The sequence below is a fragment of the Lutra lutra genome, chromosome 15 (genome assembly GCF_902655055.1).
Source record: "Lutra lutra chromosome 15, mLutLut1.2, whole genome shotgun sequence".
Classification (NCBI taxonomy): domain Eukaryota; kingdom Metazoa; phylum Chordata; class Mammalia; order Carnivora; family Mustelidae; genus Lutra; species Lutra lutra.
The window spans coordinates 54,512,319-54,532,431 of NC_062292.1; the positions used below are offsets into that span (position 1 = coordinate 54,512,319).

General features: G+C 34.1%; 1 protein-coding gene across 1 annotated transcript in view; it reads right to left on the reverse strand.

The window, feature by feature from the left end:
- Window positions 1–20,113, reverse strand: part of USH2A (usherin) — a 705,277-nt gene that overhangs the window by 596,165 nt on the left and 88,999 nt on the right.

Genomic DNA, 20,113 nt, shown 5'->3' on the forward strand with positions numbered 1-20,113 from the left:
TCCCCAAGACTTTAAGGAAAGACTGACAGGTAACAGGGAGTCTCAGTGACAGAAGCAGAGACTCAGTAGCAGAAGCTTCCATGGGAACCAATTCCAGGTTGGGGGGGCGGGTACTTTCTTGTACTTAATTACTGGATGTTCAGTAGGAACAAGTCTGAGAATTGAAGACTCTAAGGGGACCTAGTTATTAATGGGGGATCCCAAATATTTTGGAGATTTACTTCTGGGAGTTTGACCAGGTTCTCACAGTAAATCTTAGTGGTGTATTTCCTCATACTTCTGGCAGAAAGAGGAAAAAGGGAGCCATTTTGAAATAAATCAGGGCTCACTGTACTTCTTAACAATATCTGCCCTCAGGAGAAATTAGTGAACCAGAGCCTAACCTGCTGGGGTATTATCAGAGCCTGATTTAGGGAGGGAAAATCCCCAAATCCAGCCCACTCTAGTCATCCTGTCTCACCTCTGAGTGGAAGGGAAAGAGAAGCAACTGTAAAGTTAACAATCCAGAAGCACAAGCTCACTAAAAGACTGAGACATAATCATAGGACTATAGAGTGCTTCCCCCACAATTCACTACACCGCCAAATGCTTGTATACAGCAGTACCTTTTACTAGGCACACCATCTATCAATGAGGAAAAAAAAAATCACAAGGAACACTAAAGGCAAAATAAAACAAAACAAAAACAACAACAACAACAACAACAAAAAAACCACTGCACAATCTGAAAGACTGAACAAGCATCAGAATTAGAAATGTAAGGAATGTTGGAATTATCACACCAGGAACTTAAAACACCCATGATTAAAATGCCAAGGCTCTAATGGATAAAGTAAATAACATGGAAGAACAGTGGTTGGGCAATGTAAACAGAGAGATGGAAATTGTAAGGGAAAAAAAAAAAAGAAATGCTAGACAAAGATCACACAGAAATGAAGAATGCCTTTGATGAACCTATTAATAGATTGGACTCAGCTGAGGAAAGGATTTCTGAAAGATGATGATACAACAATAGAATCCTCAGAAACTGAAAAGCAAAGAGAAAAAAAAAAGAACAAATGAAACAGACAATGCAAGGACAGTGAGACAACTAGGAAATTTATAACATACAAATAATGGGAACACCAGGAAGAGAAAAAAGAGAGGAACAGAATAAATATTTGAAACAGTAATCCCTGAGAATTTCTCCAGTTTAATGTCAAACACCAAACCTCAGAGCCAGGAAGCTTATAGAACACCAAACAGGGTAAATACTAAAAACAAAAAAACAAAACAACAATATCTATACCCAGGCCTATAATTTTCAAACTACAGAAAATCAAAGATAAAGGAAAAAATGTGTAAAGAGTTTTAAAAACACCTAACCTGTGGAAAGAACAATGGTAGGAATTATATCTAACTTCTCAGAAAACATGCAATTAAGAGGAGAGCAGAACGAAAATACTTAAGTGTTGAGAGAAAAAAACCACCAATCTAGAATTCTGTACCCTCCAAAATTGTCCTTCAAAAGTGAAGGAAAACTAAATACTTTCTAAAAAAAAATTTGAAATTTGTTGCCAGTAGAACTGTCTTGTAAGAAATGTTAAAAGTTCTTTAGAGAGAAGGAAAATATTATAGGTCAGAAACTTGTATCAATGTTAAGAAAGGAAGAGCATCAAAGAGGGAATAAATGAAGGTAAAACTTTAAAAAATGTTCTTATTGTCAGTTATAAATATGATAGGAAATAAAAATTATAATAGACTAACATTTAGGAGGCTGTGAATTAACATTTGAAACTTTGAGAATTGTTTTATTTTATTTTAAATTGAGTCGCTTGAATCATGCTTGCTTTCTTATCCTATGACTTTCTATTCTGAGAAAGCAGCCTGTCTGTGCCTTGGTGATAGGTCATATTGCTTTGTAAATATGGGTGGGCACCCATCATCCCAATCTTTGTGCTCTCACTGTTATCTTCACCCTATTCCTCATAACTATAGTCCTCATTCTCTTTTTTTTTTTTTTTTTTTTTTTTAGATTTTATTTATTTGACAGAGAGAGAGATCACAAGTAGGCAGAGAGTCAGGCAGAGAGAGAGGGGGAGGCAGGTTCCCTGCTGAGCAGAGAGCCCAATGCGGGGCTTGATCCCAGGACCCTGAGATCATTACCTGAGCTGAAGGCAGTGGCTTAATCCACTGAGCCACCCAGGCGTCCCCACAGTCCTTGTTCTTAAGTTAGCCTTTGCTGAGTTGCTCTAGCTGTGTATACAAAGTCTTTCAAATGGTGTCACTGACCAACTATTTCTTCTGTGAAGAAAGGAATACTCAATCCCACTTTTTGAATTTGTGTTTCTGAAATGTCACATGGGTTTTATTTATTGCTGACAGACTAGGAAGCAGCACAACTACCAACTTCTTTGATTCAAAGAAGTGGATGTGCACTAATCAATCACCAACACACTTTGAAAGAAGAGTCAAGAATGGTCACTGATCATGATATGCAATGTTTCCACAGTAATGTGTAGACTGAAGGGCCAGCAGTTAAACCTGTACTTTACACAATTGCTTACCATTAATATACCACAATAACTAATATTTGAACCATGTTGTTGGAGGATGAGTATTACCTAACTATGGTAACTGAAATTCATGATATTAGAATTGTACAAAGAGTAAATTTTTTTTAAAGATTTTATTTATTTATTTGACAGACGGAGATCACAGGTAGGCAGAGAGGCAGGCAGAGAGAGGAAGGGAAGCAGGCTCCCTGCTGAGCAGAGAGCCTGAGGCAGGGATCAATCCCAGGACCCTGGGATCATGACCTGAGCCTAACCCACAGGCACCCCCAAAGAGTAAATATTTTTAAAGATTTGGCCAATTCCTTCTAGAAATATGGCCAATTTCCTTCTAGAAAATTTAAATTCATAATCCCACCACCAGGAACATCTGAGAATGTCCATTTCATATTCTGTTCAATTTAAAACTGTAATTATCTCTTCATGATTTTAAGAAAAATATTAATCACTCTTTTAGTATGTATGCTTTTGGTTACTAGTAAAGACAGTGTTTTTCATCTGGTTCTTGGTCAAATATAATCTTTTTTGAGGAAACTTTTTTGTACTATTTCTGAATTTAATGGATATATCTTTAAAGTTACAACCTATCTAATGATGTTGACTATCTCAGGTAAATTATCATTTAAAAGAAGAATTATCTACCCCAAAATAACAAGATGATTTTATATAAAAAATAATATATTGTCAATTTTATTAAAGGTCCTGATTTAAATATTTGACCTATTGCACTTATAAATTATTATTTAGGTTTATTAGTTAATTAGAATTTATTCTTGCATTCATAGAATAAACTCAACATAATTTATGGTAAATAATGGTTAAAATTATTTAGGATTTTTACATTTCTATTCAAAAATTAGACTGTTCTGTGTCTTTATAAAGACATTAAAATAAATAAAACCTTAACATTTTAATGGGGAATCAGTATGTACTTCAACTTATCAAGTTAATTTTAATATCTGAATGATCAGAAAGAGAATTCTTGTTTTGTACACACCCTAAAAACCTACAGTAGTTTGTCAAGTTACATTATATATAAAATATGATTGATTCAAGAGAAATTTTAAAATAATAGGAGCACCTGGTGGCTCAGTCAGTTAAATATCCAACACTTGATATTGGTTCAGGTCATGATTTCAGGGTTGTGAGATCAAGCCCTGTGTTGGGGCTCCATGCTCAATGCAGTCTGCATGAGATTCTCTGCTTCCTCTGCCCTCCCCACACTCACACTCACCATCTCTAAAATAAATAAAATCTTTAAAGAATAATATATACATATATAACAGAATTTATGAATTATTTTTCTCACCCCTTGATTTTTTTGGTAAGATACTTAATGAATGCTGAAAGTGTCCAATTTTTCTCAGAGTTAATTTTAATTATGAATTAGGAGAATCCAACCATGTAACATCTCAAAAAGCCTCCCTATCTATTCATAATAATAATCCTTTGCAATTTAAGACTGTTAAAAACTATTTTTATATTTTTGACAACAAAGGTTATTTCCTTTTACTATTTTCTGCAATAAATGTTTAATATTTCAGAACAGTTTGACACATTCCATAATCATTATTGGGACAAACTGCAGTCAAAAGCATTTTTGCCAGTTTTTATCTCCCTCTACTAATTCATAGTTGAACAATTTCTTCCCTTAATATTTTTAAAGTTAGAAAGAAAAAAAAAGTAACAATTTAATCGTCCAATATGTTACTATTGTATGGTATTCTGAAATTTGTAGCAGGAAAGCACATAGTTTTTCTACTTAGCTGAGGAAAAGGAAGACAAAAGACCGAGAGGAAATGAGAACGGAAACCTAATGACCAAGAGGAAATGAGAACGGAAACATAATGGTTCTCCCAGCATGTAGTGCTGCATTCCAATAATTGGTAATGAATGCACTCTTCCATTTTGGTCAGTTTTTAAAAATCAACACCATATTCTTCTTGAAGTGAGGAAGATTCTTTCTCCCCAAAACCATTTCTCATCTTTTGGACTGGGATAACTTCTCCCTTTCTCTTCTTATACAGCACTCAATATCCTGACCATGCTCTTATTGTTTTGAACCAAAATTATTGGTTTACTCACATGTACCGTCCAGGAATTGAAAGCTATTGGCTTTTGTACTCCCTGTGTCATCTACACAGAAGAAGCTTAATAGACAATTGCTAAGCTGTTAACTGAAAATTCACATGTGACTATAACATTAATATCCAAAGTAGTCATTCTTAAGGTAATGTAGAGAGGGGAACAATGGGAACAATTAATAAATAGGGAAAGGTTATGTAAAGACTTCAGGATGGCGTTTGTTAGATGATTTGCAATAAACAACTTAAAAACATAAAAGTCATTTTGTAAAAGAAAGATACGGAGCAGTCAGAAACAGAATACTGTCAGTTATGGCTCTTTGTTCCCAAAAAATTAAAGGTGGAAGAATTGACCTCTTTAAGTTTTCTTTCACCAACAACAACCATTTGCATATCAAATTATATAGAATCCAATGTTAGATATCAGGTATAAGCTTGAAGTCAGACATTTTAATTCAATTGCTGGTGCTGCCACTAACTGTAAAAGGTAACATGAAATATAGACTGCCTATGTGTTATGTCCTCTATGAAGCATTTAACATGGGTTATTTCACTGAATCCTTTAGATTTTGAGTAATATAAATATCTCATATCTGATTTCCATTTCTTGATTTACTAGCCCTTTGCTCTCACATAATTAAGTCTAATCTTTAAGCCTTATTTTTCTCATTTATAACATGGAGGTAATCACACCTGCCTCATAGAGTTGTTGTAAAGACCAAGTGCTTAGCACACTGTCACATAGTAAGCTTTCAGTCAACTGAGCCTACTACTTTATTAGATTAATGACTGGGGGTTAAAGAGATAAAGTAACATGAAAAATATTATTGGACAGGAAGCCCTTGAATCTACCTTACCTCTGTGAATCTCAGTTTCTTCATCTCTAGAAGGAAGACAACTCAATTGTTTTTGACTCAAAATAATCTGAGGATAAGTAGTCATATTTAAACAATGTCCAACACAAAGCCTGACACATATTACATATTCAAAATCCGGAAGTTACAAGATGAAGGAGGACGTAAGAGGAGGAAGATAAGGTTAAAAATCCAACATTGGTGTTGATCTGAAGTTGAAGTGACACCAGCAGTATATAAGACTGTTCCTGAGCAATATATTAACTAAAACATTTAACAGGGGATTCTGTGATCATAAATGTTCTAGTGCATGGTCTAACTTAGAAGATGTAGCCTACAGAATGGAACAATGAGCAATTAATGACCAAAATTCATTTCTGGTTATTTTTATTACCTGTATATTACAGAGGAGGCCTTATCTACACTTATTTCCTAGCAGCCATCAGATATCATTACATAGAACCATCACTTCTTCTAGTAGGCTTAACTGTGGGGGAGATATGTTCTAACTGGATAAATGGAAGAATAGATGAAAACTCACTTTCTGAGTTCCTGGCTTTGGAAGAGAGAAATGAGCTCATTAAGTTCTCTTCCCCAAGTCAATTAGCCATGCAATTAATCTCATTTCCATTTTTTTTAAAAACTCTATCCCCTTGCAAAACTTTGGCCAAATGCAAAATTTTGCTACAAAACAATGCCAGAGCATATTTTTTCCCCACCTCTTTGAAACTCTTCTTACAGACAACTTTCCTTACCCCATGGTGGCGCTTTTATTATTCAAGTTATGCTTTCCTGAATAAAAGGTGGTAGAAGTGATGATATGGAATCTGTGGTTCTGTCCTACTGATTATAGATACAGTTTGTCTTACAAAGCAACTGCTGGCTGTTTGAGTTTGGGATGTTGCCTACATGAGTTAATGGAGGAAATCCAGCAAAAGCCTGCCTCTGATATTTTTATGAAGACAATATTTCTGTTTTTTTCTTATTGTGATCTAAAAAATAAATCTCATTTAAGATTTTGTCTTTACTGTTAACCTCAAAGTGATTATCAAAAAGACTTGTAAATAAGACCACACTAATTACAAGAGCAATGCTTCAAATATATAGTCCTGGCTTTTTTAACATTTAAAATCAAAGAGGAATTTGCCACTGACCTAATGGAGTGGCTTGAGTACAAGTCACTGTTACTGAAAATGGCTCACCTCCCTTCTGTGGACAATAAAAGACCTGCAGAAATATTGACAACATTTTATCTCCTTAAAGAAAACAGCTGAGCTATCATTTACAACTCTCAAATTGAACTTTAAAAAAATATATATTATCATACTAGTGTGGCAAGAGTTTACAGAAAAAGCCAGTGCAGACCCAAGTCCTAAAATCGTAATTTATTCCTGCCAGGATGCTCCATTCAACCCAACAATTCCAGTGAGAATTCAGAGAAGTACATTTTTAAAACTATTTGAGAAAGGCTTTTTTTTTTAATTGTGAAGAAAAAGATATACTGCCCCAAAGACAATGGTTTAAAAATGTCATGTATCTTCAAAGAAATATAACGAGTAATTATTATTATTATTATTATTATTTAAAGATTTTATTTATTTATTTGACAGAGAGAGATCACAAGTAGGCAGAGAGGCAGGCAGAGAGAGAGAGAGAGAGAGAGAGGGAAGCAGGCTCCCTGCCGAGCAGAGAGCCCGATGTGGGACTCGATCCCAGGACCCTGAGATCATGACCTGAGCCGAAGGCAGCGGCTTAACCCACTGAGCCACCCAGGCGCCCAACGAGTAATTATTTTACAGTGCTTTACTTTTAAGTTTTGAATTGACATTGATACTTACAAGACATGGAAATTCATAGCAAGAGGAAGGTAACATATAGAGACATATTCTTTGGAGGTCTCCTCAAGATATATTAGGTTTTGTAGAGTTTTTGTCTCCAGATAACATAAAATATTTTGAGAAAATAGTGTTAAATGTACAGACATCACCTTGTCCAAATTGGCGTGAAATATAAGCAAAAGTCTATTATTCTTTTTTTTTTTTGGTACACATAAGATATTTTCCTACATACTTGGAGTTTTCTATGATATAGTACTTAATATAAATAAAAATCTGAAACAAAAAGTTATAAATATAAATGTAGAAAAGTACTCAAAATACAGTTTGAATTTAAAAACCAAGTTAAAGATAACATGTAAAGTATAATTCTGCCTTCTAGAGAAGTAGATTTATCTGTGGATATGAGTATAGAGCTACAACTTTAAGAAGGTAGAGACAGATGATACAGATTTATAATAACAATAATAAAAGATCTGTAAGGATTTAAACTTAGAGCATTTGCCAAAGTTATGTATGGGCGGTGAAGTTATAGATGACTTTTACTTTTTATAAGTTTATTTTTTCCACAGAATGCATTTATTACTAATGCATTAAAAATGGAGGGCAAATAAAATGCAAGTGCATGGATAGTTACAAGAAAATTATACATAATTTGCATGTAACACTTCACAAAGGAAAGCTAAGAAAATTAAAATGTTCCAGTTTTAAATTATACACAGATCAGCAAGATACTACAGAGAAAATGATTATCTTTTCAAGTATAATGTAGGCTGAGTTTATGAATTACCAGCAAACAGTATGAATTTTTTAGTTTTAATGTTTCCAAACAACACGATTAATAAGGATTTTGAGAGATGACAGTTGAAATTTCTGTAGTAAAATTTGATTAAAAAGATCAAGAACTAAATGACACACTGATACACTGGCCTTTGATCTTAAGGAAAAATGCTGTGTTACTATCATTTTATGCGGTTTACAAAGACAGATAAAAGACAAGCAATACTGTGTAGTCTATTCTTTGATTATAAAATTTCATGAAACTTAAATTCTTGGTTTCATAATTGTATTTCTTCACAATTCCTTCCAGATAACCCAGAGAACCATGACATAGTAATGTTTGAGTAAATTATGAGCATTTTGAGTAAATTTTTGAAATCTCCCCATTTTTTTCTATCTTTTCTATCAATGACTTTTAAAGTTTTATTTAAAACTTAGGAATATTTGTGCATATTTTATGCAGTTTCTGAACCAGATGGTTTTCTACTTAATGTTTTCCCAATCTCCAGTTGATCATTTGTCACTTTCAATTATGTATTTCTTCTATAACAACTGGATTTCCCCTGATATGTACCTGGATGCTCAGATTATAAGATAAGACAATGTGTATGTCAGGGTTGAGGACCTTTATTACTGATTGATTTAATTGCTTTCATTTTGATAGCATCTTAGGGGCTACTAATCAACCCCACGAAGTTGCAGCCAAACTCTTAGACATATTCAGGCAGGATAGTCATAGAACAATCAATGAATCCAGAAGACGGGAATGAAAATCTATTTCATTACATTGTATTGCAATCATACACAGTGGTATTTCTGTCTTTTGGATCATTAAACTAGAACAGTATTCTTCTGTTACCATTATACACTAACAAAGACAATATTCCAAAAAATAATTCACAGGTCCAAAAGCATTTGTACCAACTCACACTCATCACTCTCACTTTTGATTCCTTATTTGTGAATAACTTCAACTTGACAGAGAAAATATGAACTTCATATTTACTCAGTCACTTACCCAACAATCCTTAATGACCACTATGTGTCTTTGAAGAAAGAAAGGAGAAAATGTCTTCTTATCCAAAGATACATCAAAGCCCTGAGAGGTGGTGGTGGGGGCAGGGTTTAGGGGCATGCATAATCTTCCTGAAAGGTACAGAACTGCTCAACAGACTTAACAGACTCAGTGCCCTTTGAAAACTCAAGCTCAGAAAAATGGCCATGAATCATCAAAAAAGCCAACTTGTCTTCAACATTCATAGACTTAAGAAAACAGAAAAGAAAAAAAAATCCTACTTTTGAATTATTTCAGAAAAGGTATTGAATGGTTTCTTAAATGTTCATTTTTAAAAGTCACATCTGGGGACACCTGGGTGGCTCAGTGGGTTAAGCCTCTGCCTTCAGTTCAGGTCATGATCTCGGGTCCTGGGATTGAGTCCCACATCGGGTTCTCTGCTATGCAGGAGGCCTACTTCCTCCTCTCTCTCTCTGCTTGCCTCTCTGCCCACTTGTGATCTCTCTCTGTCAAATAAATAAAATCTTAAAAAAAAAAAAAGTCACATCTGGAGGGGTGTCTGGCTGGCTCACTCAGAATCATGCAATTCTTTATCTCAGGGTTATGAGTTCAATCCCATGTTGGGTGTAGAGATTACTTAAATAAATAAAAGACTTCAAAAAATTTTTAATTAAAAATAAAAAGTCATATCTGGAAAATCTGTAAGAAGTAGTTAATTCCCCAGTAATGGTAAACAATGAAATAAGAATTTATTTTTCCTTAAGTCTAGTACATAACATACACAGTAAAATTTCAGGGACACAAAAGACAACTATGAGCGCTGCCTGATTTTATTAAACATTTACAGAGAAAATAACATATAGTCTATACTTTTTAAATCACTGCAATTATCATGGGCTATTTTAACAGTCCATTTACTTATCCATTATCCTTATTTGACTCAAAGCTTCTTCAATCAGAAACCAGATTTTATTGATGAAATCAACCACAACATAATGCTTAAAATGTTATAATTACTCAAGAAACATTTATGAGTAAGGGAATGAACAAATGAATGTATAAAGGAGTGAATAAACCTGTGAATGGAAGATGCAACAAGAGCTCATTTCTATTAGTGAATTCATTTCCTTCATTCCTGGTTCTAGCAAAAAAAACAAAATGAAAGAAAATTCTTTCCTTTGCTACCCTCATTAGTAAAATACACACAGATGTCTTTATCTAGGCAATGTTTTCCATGCAATAAGAAAAGCTAATATGTTATGGTGTCAGTCCTAAGTGATTCATATTAACCAGCTGATAAATCTTTCTGATAACCTATGAAGTAAGTGTTGCTATTACCTCCATTTTACTGAGGAAAACTGAGGAATAGGAAAAAAAAAAACAATAATTTTCTAAAGTCACCTACTGGAATGACGGTTAGCATAAACTAGAATGTGAAAATTCATTAGGACAACAGTGCTTGTTGCATTTTATTCATTTCAATATTGCTAGTGCCTACAAACCCTCACACAAAGTAGGTACTCAATTTACATATATATGAAAAATATATGTTATATATAAATATATCCATATATGTGTGTATATATGCATATATAACATTCTCTTTGTTCTTTGAAACCCTCACTCCTAACCACCATGTTATGCTGGTTGCAGGGATAGAAAATTATCTCAGGGAGAGAGGTGTTGAGTTGGATCTACTATGACTATTCATACTTACCTCCTGCTCAGAGCCTAAACTAGATGACAGAATCCTCGAAATCCAAGATTGGATACACTCCCTCCCCACCCCCCACAGCTGGAAAATTCAGAGGAATGTATGTAGCCCCTGCCTGTGTGGGAAGGGGAGGAAGGCAATCTGTTCCAAAGTGAAAAATTATAAAATGCTCACTTTTTAGAAGTCAGTATGGTACTACTTACTGAGCTAAAAGAGGTAATTTGTCCAACTATTCCCAAATGGCGTAAATGAATTAGAGATCTTCTGAAAGTCTGTAAATTGCTCCTTTCTCATCAGATCAGTATGTTGGAAATTTTAAGAGCCTAAATCTCTAATAATAATAATTGTCCTCTGGCTCTATTCACAGCTTCCTCTTTCCGTTGGATGTAGCAGTTCAATTGTAATTCAAATGATGTAGTTTCAGGATAATTTCTTTTGTCTACTAGATATAGAAATCATCTTTATAAACATAAAAACTTCAGTATACTCTTACAACTACTTTTTCCGATAAAAGTTTCCCTATGCAACTCTAGTGCTCCAATCACAAAGGTATGATTAGACAAACTTGCTAATTTCTTATCAGTGATTGACTGGGCAGAGTGTGGGGGGTTGGCAAAAATAGATGAAATTTCCAACTGCATAGACAATCTAGACAGAAAGTGACTCAGTACTTTGCACATGATAGGGGATAAATATGTTTAAAGAATGCATGAATGAATGATCCCATCAATTGTTCATGTTTATGACATGTTACAGGACTGTATCTTAATGTTTCTAGTATTTATTTGAAGAGTAACATTAAAGGTTTAAAGATAAATGCAATATTTTCCAGCAGATTTTTACCTATAAGATTATTATGCAATCTCAATTAACAAACTCCAAACAATTATCATGCCTTGCCATTGAGAAGACAGAAATCTTCATGTATTTATCCTTCAACTCTTTTCTCAGTAATTATCTTTCCCTTGGTTAGAAATTCTCATATAATTAAAGTGCCCACAGAAAATATGTACTTAGCTGCTCTTTAGGTGCTGAAATTAATAGCATGAATTAAATACTAATACTATTGGACAATACTGATCAGACACTCTAGTAATACCATGATCATTAGCACTTAACATACAGAGCCTGACAATTCAACCATTAATACATGTTGGCTACTTTTAGAAAGTTTCTAATTTATGCAATGCCTTGTCTGTGCCTCTGAAGACAAAGCCCAATGGAGGATTAAAAAATCATCCAATAAAACAAATCTGATAACATGGGAAACAAAATCAACATTTGTGAAAATAGAAAGTGTAGGGGTTGCCTGGGTGGCTCATTCAGTTAAGCACCTGTCTTCAGCTCAGGTCATGATCTTGGCTTCTCCCTCTCACTCTCCCTCTGTGCTCTCCAACCCCCTCTCAAATAAATAAATAAATAAATAAAATCTTTTAAAAAAAATAAAAACTGCAAGCAGAATCATTTGGACAACTGCTTCAGTTCTACACGTGGTCTATATAAAAATATAACTGATGGGGGCCTGGATGACTCAGTCGTTTAGAAGTCTGACTCTTGGTTTCAGCTCAGGTCATGATCTCAATGCCGTGAGATCAAACCCTAGATGGGACTCTATTCTGAGTGCAGAGTCCTCCCTCTCCCTCTCTCTTTGCCTTTCTCCCTGTTTGTGCTCCCTCTTCTCTCTCTCTTGCTCTCACTCGACAATAAATAAAATCTTTAAAAATACATATAACTGATAGCAAATAAACTTGTAAGAAGGGAACTTCTGACTGTGAAAGCAGACCATCTAACAATGTGTAGCTGCTGAATGAGACAGATCTATTTGCATGACAAGCATGAAAGGAGTCTTATTAATTTTGAATACTGGTCATTGTTTAATATGCGATTCTCCCTTGGCCTGCCTGCCTTTCTTTATTGTCTCTTTCTCTTTAATTGTAGGACTTGTCAGGGCACTAAATAGAAAAGACACATATGAGATACTTCTCCCAAGAGTCCTGGAGGAGGATTTTATGTTTCTTCCAGTTTGCAGGTAGTGGCCAAGCCAAGGCAATATCACTTTAAGGAAACCATAATGATTTACCCCTACCGATATGCGAGAAAACGTGTCCTGGAGTAGAGAACACATTTGTATAGGGGAATTTGCACTATTTTATAAAGGATGCCAATGAAAAGAAAATGGAGTCATCATATTAAGATGTTCTTTACATGTACTTCGTCAAAATACGGATTCATATTTTAAGAAATAAAATACATTTTTAAAAAGATTTTATTTATCTTAGAAAGAGAAAGACAGCAGATGTACAAACAGGGAGCGAGAGAAGGGGAAGGTGAGGGAGAAGAATCTGAAGCAGACTCCTCACTCAACAGGGAGCCCAGGGCCGAGCCTGGAGGTCACGACCTGAACGAAACCAAGAGTCAAGATGCTTAACCAACTGGCCTACCCAGGCACCCCACCATTATGTCTTTCAGTTTTTAGGGTTTCTCTACACTCAGTGAGTGGATACAGAAATGCATCTGAGTTACTATTTGGATAGAAAGCCATTTTATATTGGAAATTTTATCTAATATTATGTTTGAATACCAGATTAGTAAATTTAAAAAATCCTTTCATTAGTATAGCTACATTTAAATATTTAAGATTTAAAATGTCAATGATGTTTATATTACCTATTAATTATGAATTGTTGGTCTGAATAATTTGTTTGCACTAAAGTCATCTCCATTCATTATAGTAATTAGTGTCTGCCAGGAAATCTTTTTTGACTTTCATAAATGAAAGTCCTTCAATATTTTCAAATACTTGCATCTGTAATCAAGATGTTATGGCTGTACTGTAGCATAATGTTCTACACATGAAAGGCATTTCATAAATATTTGTTGAATGAAGCTAGCAAATGATCAATCTTCACATTAGAACTATAAAAGTACACAGTAATCATGAATTTTGAAATAGTCATTCCATGCCAAAGAGAGTCACCTCCACTTTGATTTTAGCAGTAGCAAGAATACTTAACATAGACGATATGTTCCTGATAGATTAATAAATCATACTATAGTATTTTAGGAAAATTATGTTAAAATATTTAGGACTGTAAAATTTATAAATAATAAAAAAGCAAACAACTGTGTTCTTCTATTCACCACCTGACTTAAAAAACAAAACACCACAGTATTCATTCCACTCCACCAGTAACACCTGAATGTAGTAATAAGCATTCACAGGCTTTTCTTCATATTTACACTTCATATTTATGTATGTATTACTTAGTAACAGTTTTGTTTTGTGTGTTTTTAAATTTTACATAATGATATACTGTATATATTATTCTACAAGCTTTTTGTATTCAATTGTTTAAGAGTCTAGTCATGTTGCTGTAATAGCTATATGCATTCAGCCCTGCTGCTATGCGGATCCATTTAAATATTTGCAAATTGTTTTCCCATAGTGATGGCTCCTTCCCATCAGTGGTAGATGCATTGTCAGTAATCTACACTCTTGTCAGCAACTGAAATTTTCAGAATTTTTTGTGAATCTTTACCAACCTCATGAGAATAAAATGTTATCTCATGGTTACGATTACTTTACTGATAACCAGTAAAATTGCAGATGTTTTCATATGTATATTGATTCTTTGAGCTGCCATTTCTAGCATCTTCTGCAAATTAGCTGGTTCAATTTTCTTGGTCTGCTTTTCAATTAGTCTGATTTTAAATCAGACTTTGTTATATGTGTTGTGTTGCATTGTGTTGCTAATATAATCTGCTAATCTGTAACTTTTTCTTTTTTTTAAATGGTAGCTTTTGATGAAGTTTCTAATTACAATGTAGCCACATTTATTAGTTTCTTCTCTCATAGTTATGCTTCTTGTATTCAGGAGTTGTAAAGACAGTCTATATTTTCTGTGGAGAATGATTTTTAAATTAAATTTCCCATATGTTATTTTGGCATATTATTTTCACATTTCTATCCTATATCTATCTGCCTTACTGAATTCTCCTTAATATTTAATAATTTGTGGAATTTTTTTTTTGCATTTTCTGCCTAACTTATCTTCAGACATTGACAGTTCATTTCTTTCTAATTTTTAAGAGTTTATTTCGTTTTCTTATCATATTGAGCTGGCTAGATCTTCCAATAAAATGCAAAATAATAGACATCCTTTTCTTATTCCTGATTTTGAAGGGAATGCTTCAATGGATTCACCATTATGTACACTGTTAAGACTAGAAAACTACAGATGGTCTTTATCAGGTTAAGACGCTCTTCTTCAACCGAGAGTGTCCTAAAAACACTTGTCTAGATGGTTGTTAAGTTTCATTTTTTTTAATATTATGAAATGTTTTGTTTTTTTAATTTATTTTATTTTTTCAGTGTTCCAAGATTCATTGTTTATGTACCACACCCTGTGCTCCATGCAATACGTGCCCTCCTTAATTAGATGGGTGTTAAGTTTTATCAACTGCTTTTTTCCAATTCTATTGAAATGATCATGTTTCTCCTTTCTTGAGTTAATGTGATGAATTATATTGATAGTTCTATTAATATTAAATCTTACTTGCATTCCTGGGAGAAACCCAATTTGGCTACTATATATTATTGTTTTTATGAAAAGCTAGATTTGGTTCAACATTTAAAAATCTTTGGTTTTGTTTACATGGGAGAGTGATCTTAAACTTTCTTTTTTGTACTCTTCTTGTTTGATTTGGCATCCTGGCCTCCACAATTCATTCTACTGACACAGTTCAAAACAAAGCACTATGCCTTCAGATAAAACCCCAACACACTATATATTTAACTTGCTTATTTTAATTCGTTTGCCTCACCTACCCCCCAAACAACAACTCTTTAAGAAGAATAATTGGGGGTGCCTGGGTGGCTCAGTGGGTTAAGCCTCTGCCTTCAGCTCAGGTCATGATCCCAGGGTCCTGGGATGGAGCCCCGCATCGGGCTCTCTGCTCACCAGGGAGCCTGCTTCCTCCTCTCTCTCTGCCTGCCTCTCTGTCTACTTGTGATCTCTCTCTCTGTCGAATAAATAAATAAAATATTTAAAAAAAAAAAAAAGAAGAGGAATAATTGTGTTTTGCCCAGAGATCTAAACCTACTGCTCAGCAAATGAGTACTCAATAAAATTTTGTTGGATTAATAAAAGGCTTGTAAGTTTAGTTGGGATTTTTTCCATCTATTTTTACTTTTCTTGACTCATTTGGATAATAGTGAAATGACTGTATATATTAATTTACTTAGAACTATTTACTTATTGCGTACAATGTGTCATGACTACAAATTCTATATAATTTGTTGAGACTACTATTATTGATTAGTTTATGATCAATGTTCATAAATTTTCCATGTGATCTTGACATGAATGTGCATTTTTTCATTGTTGGATACAGGAATCTCTTAGATAAGGCTTCAAATTACTTCAATTCTCAATTATTAAGGATTTTAATTTTTTAACTGCCTGTTTGATTAATTACCAAATGGGATATATGAAAGTCTCCAACATTCTCCTTCTAGTTCTGTCAAATTTTGCTATATACTTTTGAATCTATGTTATCAGATGTATGTAATTTTTAAATTATATAATTTACCATTATGTAATAAAACACCTTATCTCTAATAAAATTTTTTACTTAAAATCTATTTTATCTAATACTGTATCGCTTAAGCAGCTTTTAAATTTTTAAGCTTCACGTGTGCTTGTGTTTTAGGTATATGTCTCACCATCTCAACATCAGGGCCATTTTGAACCCTATTGGAACCTGAGGCCAAATAAAATTATGTACCCCTATATACATTTATAAAATATCCTCCTATATTGTGGAGAAAGTTAATAAACACTATATAATCAAAAAGTATAGCTATATATAACTCATCATCTTGACCAATCTGTTTCCAAACCATGGCCAACCTTCATATGAGGTAGACACAGGAGAGCCTCATAGAACTGCTAGGAAGGAGTTGTGGCTGACTGGAAACTGCTCTCATTGCTAAGTAACAAAAAATTATAAAACAACAATTTACTTTTATTTAGATATTTACACATTTTTCCTCCTAGATTTTAGTATTATTTTGTCTTTTTTAAGTATTATATTAAGATACTCTTTATCTTGATTAGTAAGTTCTTTGGTGCCTTCTTAAAAATTGTGCCTAAGGGACTGTCTCACATTAATGCAGGCTTTGCTCAGACAAGAGTAGATATTATATTTTTGTGGGTATGACAGCACTTAATTTTAATGGACAATTTTAACACATTTATATTTGTTATGACTGTTGAGATATTTGGGCTTTATATTTTCTTTTTTTCTGTCAGTCTGGTTTGTTTGTTTGTTTGTTTGTTTATTTATGTGTTAGGTTAGGTTAGTCATCATACAGTATGACTTTCTATTTTCTATATATTTTATATTCTTACTTCCCACTCTTTCTTTTTGTCTTATTTTAAGAAAGATGTTTCTTCCTTATTTTCCATATTTTGGGGAAGTTATAAACTATATTTCTTCTCTTTTGCTGTGTTATTCTTAAGTAAAAATGTCACTTAAATTAAAATTTGAAAATATTCCACACTCTTCAAGAATAACTTAAGGACTTCTGGGGCACCTGGGTGGCTCAGTCAGTTAAGCAGCCACCTCTTGATTTCAGCTCAGGTCACTATCTCAGGGTCCTAGGATCGAGCCCCACCTCATGCTCTGCATCAGGCTCCATTCCTAGCAGGGAGTCCTCTTGAGGATTTTCTCTCACCCTCTCCCTCTGCCTCTACCCTTCTCTCCATTTGTACTCTCTCTCTAAAATAAATCAATAAATCTAAAAAAAAGAATAATTCAAAAAAACCTTTGATTTGGTCTCTTTAAATGTAATCATTACTGTCAGTCTTAAGTGCTACTTTTTCAATAGACTATAATTTTTAAAGCATTTTAAGTTGAAAGAAAAATTGAGAGACCAATAAAGAGTTCCCATATACCTCCTGTCCCTACCTATTCACAGAACCCCCAACTTTCAACATCTGGCATCAGAGTAGACTATTGTTATAAACTGATAAACCTAAATTAACACATCATTATTAACCGAAGTGATAGTTTACATTAGGGTTTATGATATGTATGTGGGTCTATTTCTATTCCATTCCACTAATTTATTTGTTTATTTTTGTCAAGACCATATTGTTTTAATTACTGTAACTTATATCTTAAGGTCAGGTAATGTCAGGAGCCCAACTTTGTTCTTGTCTTTCAATATTGTCTTGGCTATTTTGTGTCTTGTATCCTTCCAACAACCTTAAGAAATAGCCCATCTCTAAAGGCACAGGAAACAAAAGCAAAAATTAACTATTGGAACTTCATCAAAATAAAAAGCCTTCTGCACAAAAAGAGAAGCAGTCAACAAAACTAAAAGGCAACCCACAGAATGGGAGGAGATATTTGCAAATGACACTATAGATAAAGGGCTCATATCCAAGATCTATACAGAACATCTCAAACTCAATACCAATAAAAACAAATAATCCAGTCAAGAAATGGGCAGAAGACATAACAAACACTTCTCCAAAGAAGACATACTAATGGCTAACAGATACATGAAAAAATGTTCCATGTCACTAGCCATCAGGGAAATACAAATCAAAACCACAAAGAGATCCCACCCTACACCAGTTAGAACGGAAAAAATTAATAAGATGGGGAAAAACAAAGGTTGGCAAGGATGTGGAGAAGGGGGAATCCTCTTACACTGTTGGTGAGAATGCAAGCTGGTACAGCCACTCTGGAAAACAGTGATAAGGAGGTTCCTTAAGACATTAAAAATAGAGCTACCCTACAACCCAGCAATTGCACTACTGTGTATTTATTCTAAAGATACAGATGTAGTGAAAAGAAGGACCACATGCACCCCAATGATCATAGCAATATCCACAATAGCCAAACTGCGGAAGGAGCTGAGATATCCTTCAACTGATTAATGTAAAAAGAAGATGTGGTCCATTTATACCGTGGAATATTACTCAGCCATCAGAAAGATGAATTCCTACCATTTTCATCACCATGGATGGAACTGGAGGGGATTATGCTAAGTGAAATAAGTCAAGCAGAAAAAGACAATTGCCATATGGTTTCATTCATATGTGGAACATAAGGAATAGTGCAGAGGACCATCGGGAAAGGAAGGGAAAACTGAATAGGAAGAAATAAGAGAGGGAGACAAACCATGAGAGACTCTGGACTTCAGGAAACAAACTGAGGGTTACAGAAGGGAGGGGGTGGGGAGATGGGGTAGCCAAGTGATAGGTTTTAAGGAGGGCACGTAACACGATGAGCACTGGGTGTTACATGCAACTAATAAATCATTGAACACTTCATCAAAAAATAATGATGTGGGGTGCCTGAGTGGCTCAGTGGGTTAAGCCGCTGCCTTCAGCTCAGGTCATGATCTCGGAGTCCTGGGATCGAGCCCCGCATCGGGCTCTCTGCTCTCTCGGGGAGCCTGCTTCCTCCTCTCTCTCTGCCTGCCTCTCTGCCTGCTTGTGATCTCTCTGTCAAATAAAAAAAAAAAAATCTTAAAAAAAAAAAAAAACTAATGATGTACTATATGTCAGATAATTGAACTTAATTTTAAAAAAAGAAATAATGTGTTGATATCCACAAAATAACTTCTTGAAATTTTGGTCAGGATTACACTGAAGCTATAGATAAAGGTAGGAAGACCAGACATCTTGACTATATTGTCTTCCTGTCTATGAACATGGAATAACTAGTACAAAGATTAAAAATAATAACATCACCGTGTGCCAGATAGGAAATGAAATTTGGGGCCTTGACTCACTAAACATACATCCAATAGAGATTCTATGATATGAACTATCTGAAGGCTAGTTACATAAAAAATTAATTCATTAGTATTTATAAGATTAGAGTATAAAATGAAATTCATTTAGAGTAACATCTTTCTGTGAGCAAACAAAAAACATTACTGGGAAAGCTTGATGTATAATGAAAATATGACTTAAGTTAGTCATGATGACTCATACTTTTGGACTTTAGTGCTCTAAAGGAACACACTTTCTAAAATAACAGGAAATATTCATTTACATAATAAGCATTGTAGAGTGTGATGTTGGCACCATTCAAATTATTGAATGATAGGAAGGCCTTTTATATAAAATGTTTTAAGCTGGCTCTGCTATTTATAATACTAACAAAAATGCATATTGATAGCTTGATTGTAGTTAATTCATAAAAGCCATGATTAATGCTATAAAAGGGTCACAAATCAGAGCCAAAGAATAAGAG